The sequence below is a fragment of the Arachis stenosperma genome, chromosome 2, assembly GCF_014773155.1.
Source record: "Arachis stenosperma cultivar V10309 chromosome 2, arast.V10309.gnm1.PFL2, whole genome shotgun sequence".
NCBI lineage: Eukaryota > Viridiplantae > Streptophyta > Magnoliopsida > Fabales > Fabaceae > Arachis > Arachis stenosperma.
In genome coordinates this window covers 17,427,740-17,444,887 of record NC_080378.1, presented here as the reverse complement: position 1 = coordinate 17,444,887, position 17,148 = coordinate 17,427,740, and the positions used below count along the sequence as shown (strand labels likewise).

Here is a 17,148-nt window from a genome sequence, read left to right as displayed (position 1 = left end):
CTGGTGCCCATTCCTGGCGTTTAACGCCAGGTTGTTGCCCTTTACTGGCGTTTAACGCCAGTCTGGTGCCCTTTTCTGGCGTTAAACGCCCAGAAAGGTGCCAGACTGGGCGTTAAACGCCCAACTGCTAGGCTGACTGGCGTTTGAACGCCAGCAGCATCTTCCTCCAGGGTGTGCTGTTTTTCTTCCTGTTTTTCATTTTGTTTTGCTTTTTTCATTGTTTTTGTGACTTCTTATGATCATCAACCTACAAAAAAGATAAAATAACAAAAGAAAATAATTAATTATAAAACATTGGGTTGCCTCCCAACAAGCGCTTCTTTAGTGTCATTAGCTTGACAGAGGGCTCTCATGGAGCCTCAGAAATGCTCAGAACCGTGTTGAAACCTCCCAACACCAAACTTAGAGTTTGAATGTGGGGTTTCAACACCAAACTTAGAGTTTGGTTGTGGCCTCCCAACACCAAACTTAGAGTTTGACTGTGGGGGCTCTGTTTGGCTCTGTTTTGAGAGGAGTTCTTCATGCTTCCTCTCCATGATGATAGAGGGATGTCCTTGTGCCTTAAACACCAAGGATTCTTCATTCACTTGAATGATCAACTCTCCTCTATCAACATCAATCACAGCCTTTGCTGTGGCTAGGAAGGGTCTGCCAAGGATGATGGATTCATCCATGCACTTCCCAGTCTCTAGGACTATGAAATCAGTAGGAATGTAATGGCCTTCAATCTTAACCAGAACATCCTCTACAAGTCCATGGGCTTGTTTTCTTGAGTTGTCTGCCATTTCTAGTGAGATTTTTGCAGCTTGTACCTCAAAGATCCCTAATTTCTCCATTACAGAGAGGGGCATGAGGTTTACACTTGACCCTAAGTCACACAAGGCCTTCTTGAAGGTCATGGTGCCTATGGTACAAGGTATAGAAAACTTCCCAGGATCCTGCCTCTTTTGAGGCAGTTTCTGCCTAGACAGGTCATCCAGTTCTTTGGTGAGCAAGGGAGGTTCATCTTCCCAAGTCTCATTTCCAAATAACTTGTCATTTAGCTTCATGATTGCTCCAAGGTATTTAGCAACTTGCTCTTCAGTGACATACTCATCCTCTTCAGAGGAAGAATACTCATCAGAGCTCATGAAAGGCAGTAGCAAGTCCAAGGGAATCTCTATGGTCTCAGTCTGAGCCTCAGATTCCCAAGGTTCCTCATTGGGGAACTCATTAGAGGCCAGTGGACGTCCAGTGAGGCCTTCCTCAGTGGCGTTCACTGCCTCTTCTTCCTCCCAGAAATCGGCCATGTTTATGGCTTTGCACTCTCCTTTTGGATTTTCTTCAGTGTTACTTGGGAGAGTGCTTGGAGGAAGTTCAGTGATTTTCTTGCTCAGCTGACCCACTTGTCCTTCCAAATTCCTAATGGAAGATCTAGTTTCAGTCATGAAACTTTGAGTGGTTTTGATCAGATCAGAGACCATGGTTGCTAAGTCAGAATTATTCTGCTTAGAGCTCTCTGTCTGTTGCTGAGAAGATGATGGAAAAGGCTTGCCATTGTTAAACCTGTTTCTTCCACCATTGTTATTGAAACCTTGTTGAGGTCTCTCTTGATTCTTCCATGAGAAATTTGGGTGATTTCTCCATGAAGAATTGTAGGTATTTCCATAGGGTTCTCCTAGGTAATTCACCTCTTCCATGGAAGGGTTCTCAGGATCATAAGCTTCTTCCTCAGATGAAGCATCCTTAGTACTGTTTGGTGCATTTTGCATTCCAGACAGACTTTGAGAAATCAAATTGACTTGTTGAGTCAATATTTTATTCTGGGCCAAAATGGCATTCAGAGTGTCAATATCAAGAACTCCTTTCTTCTGACTAGTCCCATTGTTCACAGGATTTCTTTCAGAAGTGTACATGAATTGGTTATTTGCAACCATTTCAATCAGTTCTTGAGCTTCAGTAGGCGTCTTCTTCAGATGAAGAGATCCTCCTGCAGAGCTATCCAAGGACATCTTAGATAGTTCAGAGAGACCATCATAGAAAATACCTATGATGCTCCATTCAGAAAGCATGTCAGAAGGACATTTTCTGATTAATTGTTTGTATCTTTCCCAAGCTTCATAGAGGGATTCTCCATCCTTCTGTCTGAAGGTTTGGACTTCCACTCTAAGCTTACTCCATCTTTGTGGTGGAAAGAATTTTGCCAAGAAGGCATTGACTAGCTTTTCCCATGAGTCCAGGCTTTCTTTAGGTTGAGAGTCCAACCATATTCTGGCTCTGTCTCTTACAGCAAAAGGGAATAGCATCAGTCTATAGACTTCAGGGTCAACCCCATTAGTCTTGACTGTGTCACAGATTTGCAAGAATTCAGCTAAAAACTGATGAGGATCTTCCATTGGAAGTCCATGGAACTTGCAATTCTGTTGCATTAGAGAAACTAATTGAGGCTTAAGCTCAAAGTTGTTTGCTCCAATGGCAGGGATAGAGATGCTTCTCCCATAAAAATCAGGAGTAGGTGCAGTAAAGTCACCCAGCACCTTCCTTGCATTGTTTGCATTGTTGTTGTTTTCTGCTGCCATGTTTTCTTCCTTGAAGAATTCGGTCAGGTCCTCTAAAGAGAGTTGTGCTTTGGCTTCTCTTAGCTTTCTCTTCAAAGTCCTTTCAGGTTCAGGATCAGCTTCAACAAGAATGCCTTTGTCCTTGCTCCTGCTCATATGAAAGAGAAGGGAACAAGAAAATGTGGAATCCTCTATGTCACAGTATAGAGATTCCTTGAAATGTCAGAGGAAAAGAGAATTAGTAAGAAGAAGGAGAAGGAAAATTCGAACTTCAATTGGATAATGTTCGAATTGTGCATTTAGAAGGAGTAGTACTCCATAATTAGAAGGATGTGGGAAGGAGGGAAGTTTATTTTCGAAAATCAAGTGAAAAATTTTGAAATTATTTTGAAAAACATTAATTAATTTTCGAAAATAAAAGTGGAAAAGAAATTAAGTGATTTTTGAAAAAGAATTTGAAATTAGAAATTAAAAAGATTTGATTGAAAACTGTTTTGAAAAAGATGTGGTTAAAAAGATTTAATTGAAAAGTTATGAGTTTTAAAAAAAAGATGTGATTGAGAAGATATGATTTGAAAACATTTTTAAAAGATATGATTTGAAAACCATTTGAAAAGATATGATTTTAAAAAAGAATGACTTGCCTAACAAGAAAAGATATGATTTGAAACATTCAAACCTTCCTCAACAGAAAAGGTAACAATCTTGTGATGTTCAATCAAATCATTAATTGTTAGTAAGTATCTTTTAAAAAGGAAAGAAATTGATTTTGAAAACATTTGATTGAAAAGATTTGATTTGAAAAAGATTTGATTTTGAAAAACTAAAAAAAAATTTTGATTTTGAAAACAAAATCTTCCCCCTGCACCATCCTGGCGTTAAACGCCCAGAATGGTATACATTCTGGCGTTTAACGCCCAAAATGCTACCTCTTTGGGCGTTAAACGCCCAACCAGGTACCCTGGCTGGCGTTTAAACGCCAGTCTGCCTTCTTCACTGGGCATTTTTGAATGCTCAGCTTTTTCTGTATAATTCCTCTGCAGCATGTTTTGAATCTTCAATTCTTTGTATCATTGACTTGAAAGGACACAAATTAAAAATATTTTTGGATTTTTGATAATCAAAATGCAAAAGGAATCAATTAACAATGCATGCAAGACACCAAACTTAGCAGTTTGTGTACTACTGACACTAACAACATGAAAATGCATATGAGACACACAAAATACTTCAAGTCAATAGAATTCAAAGATCAAAACAAAGAAATATATGCATGAATTCGAAAATTATAACAAAAACATGCATTTGACACCAAACTTAAGATGAGACTCTAGACTCAAACAAGAAATATTTTTGGATTTTTATGGTTTTGTAATTTTTTTTTTTGTGATTTTCGAAAATTAAGTGAAAAAAAAGTATCAAAATTCTTAATGAGAATTCCAGGAATCAGTGCAATGCTAGTCTAAGGCTCCGGTCCAGGAATTAGACATGGCTTCACAGCCAGCCAAGCTTTCAAAGAAAGCTTCGGTCCAAAACACTAGACATGACCAAGGTCAGCCAAGCCTTAGCAAATCACTGCTCCAACAGCAAGATTGATACGAAATCAACAAGCTCTTGTGGTGATAAGTTGAAACCTCGGTCCAATCAGATTAGACATGGCTTCTCAGCCAGCCAGATTTCAACAAATCATCATGAAACTCTAGAATTCACCTTCAAGAATTTCGAAAAAAAAATACCTAATCTAAGTAACAAGATGAACCGTCAGTTGTCCAGCCTAAACAATCCCGGGCAATAACACCAAAAATTTGATGTTGTTGCCGGATCTTGGCTCTGATGTTACCAAAAGCTTGCTCAAAACATGAACAATCCCCGGCAACGGCGCCAAAAACTTGGTCGGGCGAAATTGTGAACAATACTTTTTCACAACTCAAATAATCCCCGGTAATGGCTCCAAGAACTTGGTGCGCTCAATACCATGGCATTACACAACTTCGCACAACTAACCAGCAAGTGCACTGGGTCGTCCAAGTAATAAAACCTTACGTGAGTAAGGGTCGATCCCACGGAGATTGTTAGTATTGAAGCAAGCTATGGTCATCTTGTAAATCTTAGTCAGGCAAACTCAAATGTATATGATGATGATGAACGAAAATAACATAAAAGATAAAGATAGTGATACTTATGTATATCATTGGTGTAAGAGCTTCAGACAAGTGTATGAGGATGCCTTCCCTTCCGTCTCTCTGCTTTCCTACAGCCTTCATCCAATCCTTCTTACTCCTTTCCATGGCAAACTCGTGTAGGGTCTCACTGTTGTCAGCAGCTACCTCCCATCCTCGCAGTGAAAGCTAATGCACACACTCTGTCACAGTGCTGCCAATCACCGGTGTGGTTCCCTCCCCTACTGGAATAGAATCCAGTGATTCTTTTGCGTCTGTCACTAACGCCCAGCAAGTTACAGGTTTGAAGCACGTCACAGTCATTCAATCATTGAATCCTACTCAGAACACCACAGACAAGGTTAGACCTTCCGGATTCTCTTGAATGCTGCCATCAGTTCTTGCCTATACCACGAAGACTCTGATCTCACGGAATGGCTGGCTCGTTTGTCAGGCGAGCACTCGGTTGTCAGGCGATCAACCATGCATCGTGCAATCAGGAATCCAAGAGATATTCACTAAAGCCTCGAATGCTTGTAGAACAAGAATGGTTGTCAGTCACCTTGTTCATAGGTTGAAGAACGAGTGATATCTTAGATAAAGAACAAGCGGAGTTGAATAGAAGAACAATAGTAATTGCATTAATACTCGAGGTACAGCAGAGCTTCACACCCTTAATCTATGGTGTGTAGAAACTCCACCGTTGAAAATACATAAGCATAAGGTCCAGGCATGGCCGAATGGCCAGCCTCCCAAAGATCTAAGATAGCATAAAAGTGAAGATAGCTACCAAAGTCTACTAATACAATAGTAAAAGGTCCTATTAATAGTAAACTAGTAACCTAAGGTGTACAGAAATGAGTAAATGACATAAAAATCCACTTCCGGGCCCACTTGGTGTGTGCTTGGGCTGAGCAATCAAGGAAATTCGTGTAGAGACCTTTTCTGGAGTTAAACGCCAGCTCCCATGCCAGTTTGGGCGTTTAACTCCAACTTTTATTCCTGTTCCGGCGTTTAACGCTGGAATTCCTGAGGCCGGATTGCTTCGCGGGTTTGGGCCATCAAATCTTGGACAAAGTATGGACTATTATATATTGCTGGAAAGCCCTGGATGTCTACTTTCCAACGCCGTTGAGAGCGCGCCAATTGGGCTTCTGTAGCTCCAGAAAATCCACTTCGAGTGCAGGGAGGTCAGAATCCAACAGCATCTGCAGTCCTTTTTGGTCTCTGAATCAGATTTTTGCTCAGGTCCCTCAATTTCAGCCAGAAAATACCTGAAATCACAGAAAAACACACAAACTCATAGTAAAGTCCAGAAAAGTGAATTTTAAATAAAAACTAATAAAAATGTACTAAAATCTAACTAAAAGATATCAAAAACATACTAAAAACAATGCCAAAAAGTATACAAATTATCCGCTCATCATTGATCAAGAGATGAACTCATTCATCAATGAATTTCTATCCAAAATTGAATCACCTCTCGTTAGACAAGATGAAGTTCTTGAAAACAACACCAAGCCAAGTGGAAAAAGGGAAAAGGTTAAATTTGAAGAAGCTTGTGAAGAGGTGGAAATACACAAAGAAGAGCACAAGGAAGTGGACTTTGCATTGTCTAAGTGTGGGGAAACATCCCTTTCCAAGTCACCCCCCAATACAACATTTAAGTGGGTAAAATCCCTATCTCTAAGCTTTAATTTCTCACTTGAATATGGTTTAATTGAAAATGATGGTCAAATTAGAACTCTTTGTGGAATTAAAAGTAAGAATGAGTTGTGTAGTGGTTGGAAAGTAGGTGCTAAGCTTATCAAGGTCAGAGCTTTAAGGTGTAGGGATGATGTTGGGACAAGAATCACTTTGTATGGGTCTAGAAGGAAGCATTGGTGGAATAAAGAGAATTCTATGTGTCAATCATCCTTATGTCAACCACCCGGAAAGAACAAGTATGATGATCGAACTAAAGACGGGTGTGAAGATAAAATATGGGATCCCGGTTCGCTACGTGAAGACCAAATATGGGAACTCATCATATCTTGGGTAGGACCTTGCCCAAGCTTGATGAAGACGGTTGGAAATTCTGTCAACCAATTGAGGAGCAAAGATCCTTGGAGATTCAAGGATGAGTACAAACATAAGCCACCATGACAATAAGCATCTCAACATGTCCAACTTAAGGACTTAAACTAAAAGTGCTAGGTGGGAGACACCCCACCATAGTAAACTCTTTCCACTCTTTTAAATTTGCTCAATAAGTGATTTGAGTTACCATCGTAGGTAGATGTTTCATACAAATTTGTTTGTACAACTTAATTGTTAGCTTAGTCACATGTATGTTGTGTTTAGTAGTAGATGAATGATATCAAAGTTGCATTTTTGTGAATTGTATGATGGTTGAGCGAATAAGAGTTGTGAACACTAAGGGGAGCACCCAGCAATTATAAAAAAAAAAAAGAGAGAGAGGGGGTGGACGCGTGCACACCATGTACGCGCACGCGTCCCTGTGTGGATGCACCACGAGCCACATTCCCGAGAGTTGGGCCTCCCTTGGGCAAACATTATGCCCTGAGCCCAACAAGACCCACGCGGACGCGCACTACCTGCGTGCGCGCCGACTATTAGAACATGGAAGTTCGCGCAGACGCGCACCTGCCGCGTCCGCGCCGATTGGCTGCCGCAAATGATTGAGCCAAACCCCAGAGAGTTGAGCCATTTCTGGGCCAGCTTTAGGCCCCAGGCCCAACTTGATCTGCGCGGACGCGCACCTACCGCGTGCGCGCTTGTATGTCATTAATGGACAAGACGCGAGCGCACGCATCGCGCTAGCGCGCCATATCACAATTCGTCAATGTACGCGGACGCGGACATACCGCGCGCGCGTCCTTGCGTGCTGCCACCAATTTAGGCCACGGACCCGAGAGTTGGGCGTGCCTCAAGCCCACTCTAAGCCTCAGGCCCAATCTCTTGTACGCGTGCGCACACTGTACGCGCACTGGTCGGGCGAAATTGTGAACTATACTTTTTCACAACTCTCATAATCCCTGGTACTGGCTCCAAGAACTTGGTGCGCTTAATACCATGGCATTACACAACTTCGCACAACTAACCAGCAAGTGCACTGGGTCGTCCAAGTAATAAACCTTACGTGAGTAAGGGTCGATCCCACGGAGATTGTTAGTATTGAAGCAAGCTATGGTCATCTTGTAAATCTTAGTCAGGCAAACTCAGATATGTATGGTGATGAACGAAAATAACATAGAAGATAAAGATAGTGATACTTATGTAATTCATTGGTAGGAACTTCAGATAAGCGCATGAAGATGCCTTCCCTTCCGTCTCTCTGCTTTCCTACTGTCTTCATCCAACCCTTCTTACTCCTTTCCATGGCAAGCTCGTATAGGGTCTCACTGTTGTCAGCAGCTACCTCCCATCCTCGCAGTGAAAGCTAATGCTCAATACTCTGTCACAGTACGGCCAATCACCGGTTCGGTTCCCTCCCCTACCGGAATAGAATAACTCTTTTGCGTCTGTCACTAACGCCCAGTAGGTTACAGGTTTGAAGCACGTCACAGTCATTCAATCATTGAATCCTACTCAGAATACCACAGACAAGGTTAGACCTTCCGGATTCTCTTGAATGCTGCCATCAGTTCTTGCCTATACCACGAAGACTCTGATCTCACGGGATGGCTGGCTCGTTTGTCAGGCGAGCACTCGGTTGTCAGGCAATCAACCATGCATCGTGCAATCAGGAATCCAAGAGATATTCACCAAGCCTCAGATGCTTGTAGAACAAGAGTGGTTGTCAGTCACCTTGTTCATGGGTGAGAATGGTGATGGGCGTTAATCATCACCTTCATCATGTTGAAGAACAAGTGATATCTTGGATAAAGAACAAGCGGAATTTGAATGGAAGAACAATAGTAATTGCATTAATACTCGAGGTACAGCAGAGCTCCACACCTTAATCTATGGTGTGTAGAAACTCCACCGTTGAAAATACATAAGCATAAGGTCTAGGCATGGCCGAATGGCCAGCCTCCCAATGATCTTAGAACTAAAATGTCCAAAGATGATCTAGAGATCTAAAAGTGATCAAAAGATTTCTATACAATAGTAAAAGGTCCTACTTATAAGAAACTAGTAGCCTAAGGTGTACAGAAATGAGTAAATGACATAAAAATCCACTTCCGGGCCCACTTGGTGTGTGCTTGGGCTGAGCAATGAAGGAATTTCGTGTAGGGACCTTTTCTGGAGTTAAACGCCAGCTCTCATGCCAGTTTGGGCGTTTAACTCCAAATTTTATGCCAGTTCCGGCGTTTAACGCTGGAATTTCTGTAGGTGACTTTGAGCGCCGGTTTGGGCCATCAAATCTTGGGCAAAGTATGGACTATTATATATTGCTGGAAAGCCCAGGATATCTACTTTCCAACGCCGTTGAGAGCGCGCCAATTGGGCTTCTGTAGCTCTAGAAAATCCGCTTCGAATGCAGGGAGGTCAGAATCCAACAGCATCTGCAGTCCTTTTTGGTCTCAGAATCAGATTTTTGCTCAGGTCCCTCAATTTCAGCCAGAAAATACCTGAAATCACAGAAAAACACACAAACTCATAGTAAAGTCCAGAAAAGTGAATTTTAATTAAAAACTAATAAAAATATACTAAAAACTAACTATATCATATCAAAAACATACTAAAAACAATGCCAAAAAGTATACAAATTATCCGCTCATCACGCACGCGCCCTTGCCTATTCTGCCATCCCACGCTAGAGCGCGCCACACGCTCACGCGTGGATCTCCATTCTTCTCAATGCGCGCGGACGCGTACATGCCGCGTGCGCGCAGATCTGGTGGCGCGACTCCCAGGCCATTCTCCAGAGAGTTAGGCCTGAGTTGGGCCAACTCTAAGCCCCTAGCCCAACTCCATGCACGCGTGCGCGCACTGTACGCGCACGCGTCCTTTCCCATTTTGCTCATCCACGCTTAAGCGCGTTGTACGCGCACGCGTAGATCCCAAGTTTTCTCAATGGACGCGGACGCGCAAGGTGCGCGCTCGCGCCGATTCAAAAAAAAATGGGAACCCTAAGACGCGAAGGGCGTTGCGCCGCAGCGCACTTCCTTCTTCTCCCTCCCCATTTTCTCTTTCTTCTCCCCTCCATAATCGCCGCTGCTCAGCCGACCACCACCGCGCCACCATCTCCGCCGCCACACCATCATCATCGTCGGCGACTCTCCCGTGCTCCCTCATCACCACCCAACTTCTTTCTCCCTCTCAACCACCCAGTTTATCTCGGCGGCCGCGGCAACTACCGCTGCCTCTCCTCTGCCATAACCGCCACCGTTCACGGCGGCGCGACTGCTGATTCTGTTGCCCCACTCCCCATTTCTCTTCCATACCTAGTTCCTCTGCTCCCAGGTTCCTGCCCCATTTCTGTTTGTTTTTCTGTTTTTCCTTTTAATTGTTCATTCATGTTAGTTATTGTAACTACATGTTAGTTAGTTTGAATTCAAAATTTTGTATGTTAAGTTAGATAGAAATAACTGCTGTTAGGTAGCTAGGGCTGGATAGAGGATTCTAGGCCTGATAATTGCTCCGTATGTGTATATTTGTTGCTTGCTTCCTTGGGTACTGTATGTTGGGTTTGGGTTGATAATTCATGCAATATGTGTTGCCAAATAATATTTGACTGCTGTTGTGCTTGATTGGTATTGTTTTCCATGCTAATTGTGCTAATTTGCTATCCGGGAACGTCCAATTTTAAGCCGGAGTGCTGCCCGATTTTCAAGGAAATTAGTTTCCTTTTGGTCTTTAATTCAATTTTGGGCAAATTTCCGTTTCCTTTTGACTTCTCGGATTTGCAACAATCATTGTGAACATGAACCACAACTTCTCTTTTAATTGTGCCAACAATATCATCATATCACTAACCTACTTTTCTAACTCACCAATTTCTTTAACCATCTAACCTCCACTCACCTTTAACCATCCTTAACAATTCTTTCAATTATATGATGATATGGTTGCCTTTTGAATATGAGTTGTTGATTTTAATGAAAGATTGCATTTTTGGTTTACTTGTTCACCTTTGCATATTCTTTGCAACATCATGATTGTTTTTGTCAATTGTATCCTGAACATGCCTTCCTTGTTATATGCTAAATGTTTTATATATTCTATCATATTTTTCAGGATGTCGGATAAAGGCAAAGCCATAGCCACTGCCTCCAAGAAAAGAAAACTCTCTACACCTGCCATTCCTTCCATCTACAAGCATTATGCCAAGAATCCGTTAAGTGAGGAAGAAAAAGAAAACCAGCAGTTGCCTTCTACCAATCCGGACAAATTCCCCAATCTCTACTGTGAGCTTCGGTTTTCTAGATATCGAACAACGAAGCTGAATATTGAGAAGAAGTTGCTCCTACCTAATGATGTGAGACGGTCCATTACCGGTCGGATCCTTGAGTTAGGTATCGACTTTGTTGACCGGGATTTGGGGGATATAAATATCTCTTGGGTAAAGGAATTCTACTGCAACTTCTTCCGTCCGACCTTGGATTCAGTTCAGGTGCAGGGTAGAGAGATTATGGTCACTGAGACTGCCATTGAGGAGACATTACATTGCCGACACATTCCGGATGACCTGTGTGCCCATCAGCAGGCAGAGATAGCCATCCATACCATGACCTTTGACTATGAGGCGCTTAGGCACGTGATTGGGATACCAGATGCTACATGGGTTATGGATGCGGGCAACACCAAGCCTAAGGGGATGTTGTTTACTCATTTGACTAGGGAGGCCAGGACTTGGCAGATGATCTTCGCCCATTACGTCCTGCCTACCACCCACTTCTCTGAGATCCCCATGGAGATGCTCCTGCTGATTGGATGTGTCATGGAGGGGAAGGATGTCTCTTTCCCTAGACTTATCAGACAGTGCATGTGGCGGGCGCATATTCGTGGCCTACTCCCATTTCCTACATTGGTCACGAGTATGGCGGCCCTAGCTGATGTCCCGTGGCTAGACGATGATGTGCGACCACCACCCCCTGATGCAGATGACAGGGAGGTTACTATCCCCTGGGGTGGTTGGGTGCATGAGAGGCCACCCGCTAGACGCCGCTCTAGGGCTAGAGCTGTCATGGGGACACCTTCACCATCAGCCCCTACAGCTGCCCCGTCATCCTCCACAGCCGCAGCTCCCTCATCATCCACAGATCCACCAGCAGCACCTGAGCCTACCTATCTCCTGGTCCAGCGTCTTTTCCGGTTTTTAGAGCGCGAGAGACGCCATGTCAGACGCCGTTTAGATCGGATGGACCAGGCACTTATTTCTCTGGGTGCTGAGCTACCTCCGCTTCCCGATTCTCCGGCCTCCGATGAGCAGGATCATCAGGAGGAGGATGCGGAGGCACCAGTTCAGCAGGATGCCCCTGACACTACTGAGCCACCACAGACTCATGAGGAGTTGGTCCCACACCCACAGCCAGAGCCAGAGCCTATCGTTGTACCTCCCGCTGATCCTCCGGTTTAGCATCGAGGACGATGCTTGATTTTAAGTGTGGGGAGGGCACCGGTAGCATTATTTGGGAACCGGTGAACTTTTCAGCCTAGTTATCTTTTGCACATCTCTTGTATATATTTTGATGCATTTCTAGTTTGCTTTGGATACTTTTATTGCTTATTTTGGATTTTAGATATTCTGATGCTTTTGGATATTTTAGATGTTTTGGATGATACATTTCGTACTTTTAGTTGGATTTTTCTTTATACATTTTTGTTTATCTTTGTTATTAGTTTGTGGTTGTGATTAGAAATCATATTTTGAATTGCAAATATTTAGTTACCCTTTTTGCATAATATATTGGTTTTAAGCGAAAAAGGAAAGGGTGAACTAAGAAAATTTTTTGAATTTTTCAATCACAACAATGCTTAGTCAAACATTGAGATTTTTTTCAAGAAGCTTAAATATAGGGCATTGACCCAATTGATTGAAAGAAAACTTTTGGTAAAAACTTGCTTGAATTTCATACCTTGTGAAGCATGTATTGAACTAAGAACACAAGCTTGTGAGACTTGAGCCTATTGATGTGGTTACATTTTATAACCACTTATTTTCCATTCTTGTGTGAAATTGCTCTCTTTTTATGATTGTGATCCTTGATTTGCTTGATTCTATATGTCCACTTATTTCTTGTATTTATGCATTTATATGATTGATGCCATTATTTCATTAGCCACTTACCCAAATAGCCAACCTTTTATTCTCCCTTGTTAACCAATTTTGAGCCTATGTTCAACCAACTTATTCTCAATTTAGCTCATTACAAGCCCAAGGCGGAAAACCAATGAAAAGTCCTTGTTTGGATCTTTGATTAGCCTAGGCTAGTGAGAGTATTTATTATTCAAGTTGGTGAGGTTTGGGAACATTGGATGGGATAAAAGGGGTAGTACACTTTTATGTTTAGGAATTGGGTACATATTCATGTATTGATTAAATGTAGGGACCTTGTGCATTGATGTTCTTGTATATAGTTTGAAAGAAGAAAAAAAAAAGGAAAAAAAACATAAAGAAAAGAAAAAAAAAATGAAAAAAAAAGGAAAAAAAATAAATATGATGATGAAAAAGAAAAAAAATATATAATAAAGAGGGGACAAAATGCCCCAAAGTGAAGTCAATAAAAAGGAATCAATGCATAGGTGTTGTGAATCAAATAAGAATGCATGAATACCTGAGAAAAAGTGAAGAATGGGTAGTTAGAATAGTTTGAATTTGTATAGGTCATTGTATAGTTAGGTGGGGAAGACTATGACTAATCAAAGATTCAAATTCTAGTCCACTTAACCATAAATGATCCTACCTTGACCCTAACCCCATTACAACCTAAATGAAAGACCTCATGATGAATGTATGCATGCATTGAATAAGTGTTGATTGTTAGAAGAAAATCAAATTTTGGAAAGCTTGAATAGAAGAGAATTGAGTGAATTAACCCTTAAAACACTTGAGTGAATAGAGCGGATATACATCCGGTGAGGGTTCAAAAGTTCAATTACATGTATTCACCTCTATTGTCTATATTCTTGCAAGTTTGAACTCTTCATGACAATTCGATACAATTGTGGTTTGGACATAGTTCCTATATGCCTAGCCCTTGTGCTTATACATGCTCTCTTGGGAATTGATTTGTTTGAACTAAGCATTTCCAATTGCTTTAGATAGTTGCCTTTAGATAGGATTCATGTAGTTTAGTTACATTCAATGTCATACCCCTTAGTTCCTTCTTAATTTAGCATGAGGACATGCTAAGGTTTAAGTGTGGGGAGGTTGACAATCCCCAATTTGACGGTTTGTTTTGTATTGAATTTAGAGTATTTTGATAACCTTTTGTCACATTTAGCCTAGGAACTAGCATGGTTTTGTTATCTCTCCCATATTTGTGCTTAAGTGTAAAAACATGATTTTTAAGCTTTATTTTGATGAATTCTAGTTTCTCTTTGATTCCATAAGATGCCCTGATGTGTTTGCTAGTAATCTCAGGTTGAAATAGGCTAGGCATGGATCAAAGGAAGCAAGGAAGAAAGCATGCAAGTGGAGAGAAGCACAAAAAGCCAAAGAATTGATCTAGGCCATGCACGCGCACGCGCACAAGGCGCTCGCGCGCATATTGCGATACAGGCCAAGGACGCGCACGCGTACCGTGCGCGCACGCGTCGATGACGGCACATGACCTCACTAATGCAACACGTGCCTGGCGATTTGAGAGGGTTTCTGAACCCATTTTTGGCGCCAATTGCTAAGGAAAAGGAATGAAAGGATGAAGGATTAAGGGGAAGGCACCACTTTAATCATGATTCATCACTTGAGTCATGGAGGGATCACGAGGATTAGTTTAGAAGTAGTTTCTAGAGAGAGAAGCTCTCACTTCTCTCTAGAATTAGGATTAGGTTTAGTTCAATAATCTTAGATCTAGGTTTTAATCTTTGCTTTTGGTGGACGAAATTGTGTTCCTTAATTAATGGCTCCTTGGCATGTGCCAAAGAGAACTAATTTAACTAACTGATTACTTGCTCAGAGCACAATTCCGTTCAACTGACCAGCAAGTGTACTGGGTCGTCCAAGTAATACCTTACGTGAGTAAGGGTCGAATCCACAGAGATTATTGGTTTGAAGCAATCAATATTTATTTTATTAATCTTAGTTAGGATGTCAACAAGGATTAATTTGGATTAAAAGTGAAATTACTGGATTTCATAAAAGAGGGAACAATGTTACTTTGATTTGCAGCACTGGGGAATATGTTGGAGTTTTGGAGATGCTTTGTCCTCTGACTTCAACTCTTCCTTGAAATCCTCTTCTCACACGCAGGTTCCTTCCATGGCAAGCTCTATGTAGGGTGTCACCGTTGTCAGTGGCTACTTCCCATCCTCGCAGTGAAAGCTATGCACGCACTCTGTCACAGTACGGCCAATCACCGGTTGGTTCCCGCTCCTACTGGAATAGAATCCCTCTTTTGCGTCTGTCACTAACGCCCAGCAGGTTAAAGTTTGAAGCACGTCACAGTCATTCAATCCCGGAATCCTACTCGGAATACCACAGACAAGGTTTAGACTTTCCGGATTCTCATGAATGCTGCCATCAATCTGGCTTATACCACGAAGATTCTGTTGGGGAATCTAAGAGATATTCATTCAATCTGATGTAGAACGGAGGTGGTTGTCAGGCACACGTTCATGGGTTGAGGAAGGTGATGAGTGTCACGGATCATCACCTTCTCCACAGTTAAGCGCGAATAAACATCTTAGATAAGAACAAGCGTGTTTGAATGGAAAACAAAGGAATTGTATTAAATCATCGAGACGCTGCAGAGCTCCTCACCCCCAACAATGGAGTTTAGAGACTCATGCCGTCACAAAGTATGTAATTCAGATCTGAAAATAGCATGAGGTACAAGATAAGTCTGTAAAAGTTGTTTAAATAGTAAACTAGTAACCTAGGTTTACAGAATATGAGTAAACTAAGATAATTGGTGCAGAAATCCACTTCTGGGGCCCACTTGGTGTGTGCTGGGGCTGAGACTAAAGCTTTCCACGTGTAAAGGCCTTTCTTGGCGTCAAACTCCAGGTTTTGACGTGTTTTGGGCGTTCAACTCCGGATCATGACGTTTTTCTGGCGTTTAACTCCAGACAGCAGCATGTACTTGGCGTTCAACGCCAAGTTACGTCGTCTATCCTTGCGCAAAGTATGGACTATTATATATTGCTGGAAAGCCCTGGATGTCTACTTTCCAACGCCGTTGAGAGCGCGCCAATTGGACTCCTGTAGCTCCAGAAAATCCATTTCGAGTGCAGGGAGGTCAGGATCCAACAGCATCAGCAGTCCTTTTTCAGCCTAAGTCAGATTTTTGCTCAACTCCCTCAATTTCAGCCAGAAAATACCTGAAATCACAGAAAAATACACACACTCATAGTAAAGTCCAGAAATATGATTTTTGCCTAAAAACTAATATTATTTTACTAAAAACTAACTGAAACATGCTAAAATCTACATGAAATTACCCCCAAAAAGCGTACAAAATATCCGCTCATCACAACACCAAACTTAAACTGTTGCTTGTCCTCAAGCAACTAGATGAATAAAATAGGTTCTAACAGAATTTAAGAAGTAATATATATTTAGAGTTTTAAATGAAGCTCAGATTCTTATTAGATGAGCGGGGCTTGTAGCTTTTTGTCTCTGAACAGTTTTGGCATCTCCCTGTATCTTTAGAATTTCAGAATAATTGGCATCCTTAGGAACTCAGAATTCAGATAGTATTATTGACTCTCCTAGTGTAGTATGTTGATTCTTGAACACAGCTATTTATGAGTCTTGGCCGTGGCCCTAAGCACTTTGTCTTCCAGTATTACCACCGGATACATAAATGCCACAGACACATAACTGGGTGAACCTTTTCAGATTGTGACTCAGCTTTGCTAGAGTCCCCAGTCAGTGGTGTCCAGAGCTCTTAAGCACACTCTTTTGCTTTGGATCACGACTTTAACCACTCAGTCTCAAGCTTTTCACTTGGACCTTCATGACACAAGCACATGGTTAGGGACAGCTTGATTTAGCCGCTTAGGCCTGGATTTTATTTTCTTGGGCCCTCCTATCCATTGATGCTCAAAGCCTTGGATCCTTTTTACCCTTGCCTTTTGGTTTTAAGGGCTGCTTGGCTTTTATTCCTTTTGATTGTAATTATATATATATTTATTTTTTTTTTTTGACTGCTTTTTCTTGCTTCAAGAATCAATTTCATGATTTTTCAGATTATCAATAATATTTTTCGTGTTCCTCATCCTTTCAGGAGCCAATATTCATCAAATTCAAAATACAATTTATGCACTGTTCAAGCATTCATTCAGAGAACAAAAAGTATTGCCACCACATATAATTAATTATAAATTTTATTATTAAG

At 41.7% G+C, this 17,148-nt stretch overlaps 1 non-coding gene across 1 annotated transcript; it reads left to right on the top strand.

The window, feature by feature from the left end:
* Positions 1-2,045: 2,045 nt before the first annotated feature.
* Positions 2,046-2,153, top strand: LOC130964752 (small nucleolar RNA R71). The gene has a single exon (XR_009080827.1). It is a non-coding gene; the product is annotated as a small nucleolar RNA R71 (small nucleolar RNA).
* The last annotated feature ends 14,995 nt before the right edge of the window (positions 2,154-17,148 follow it).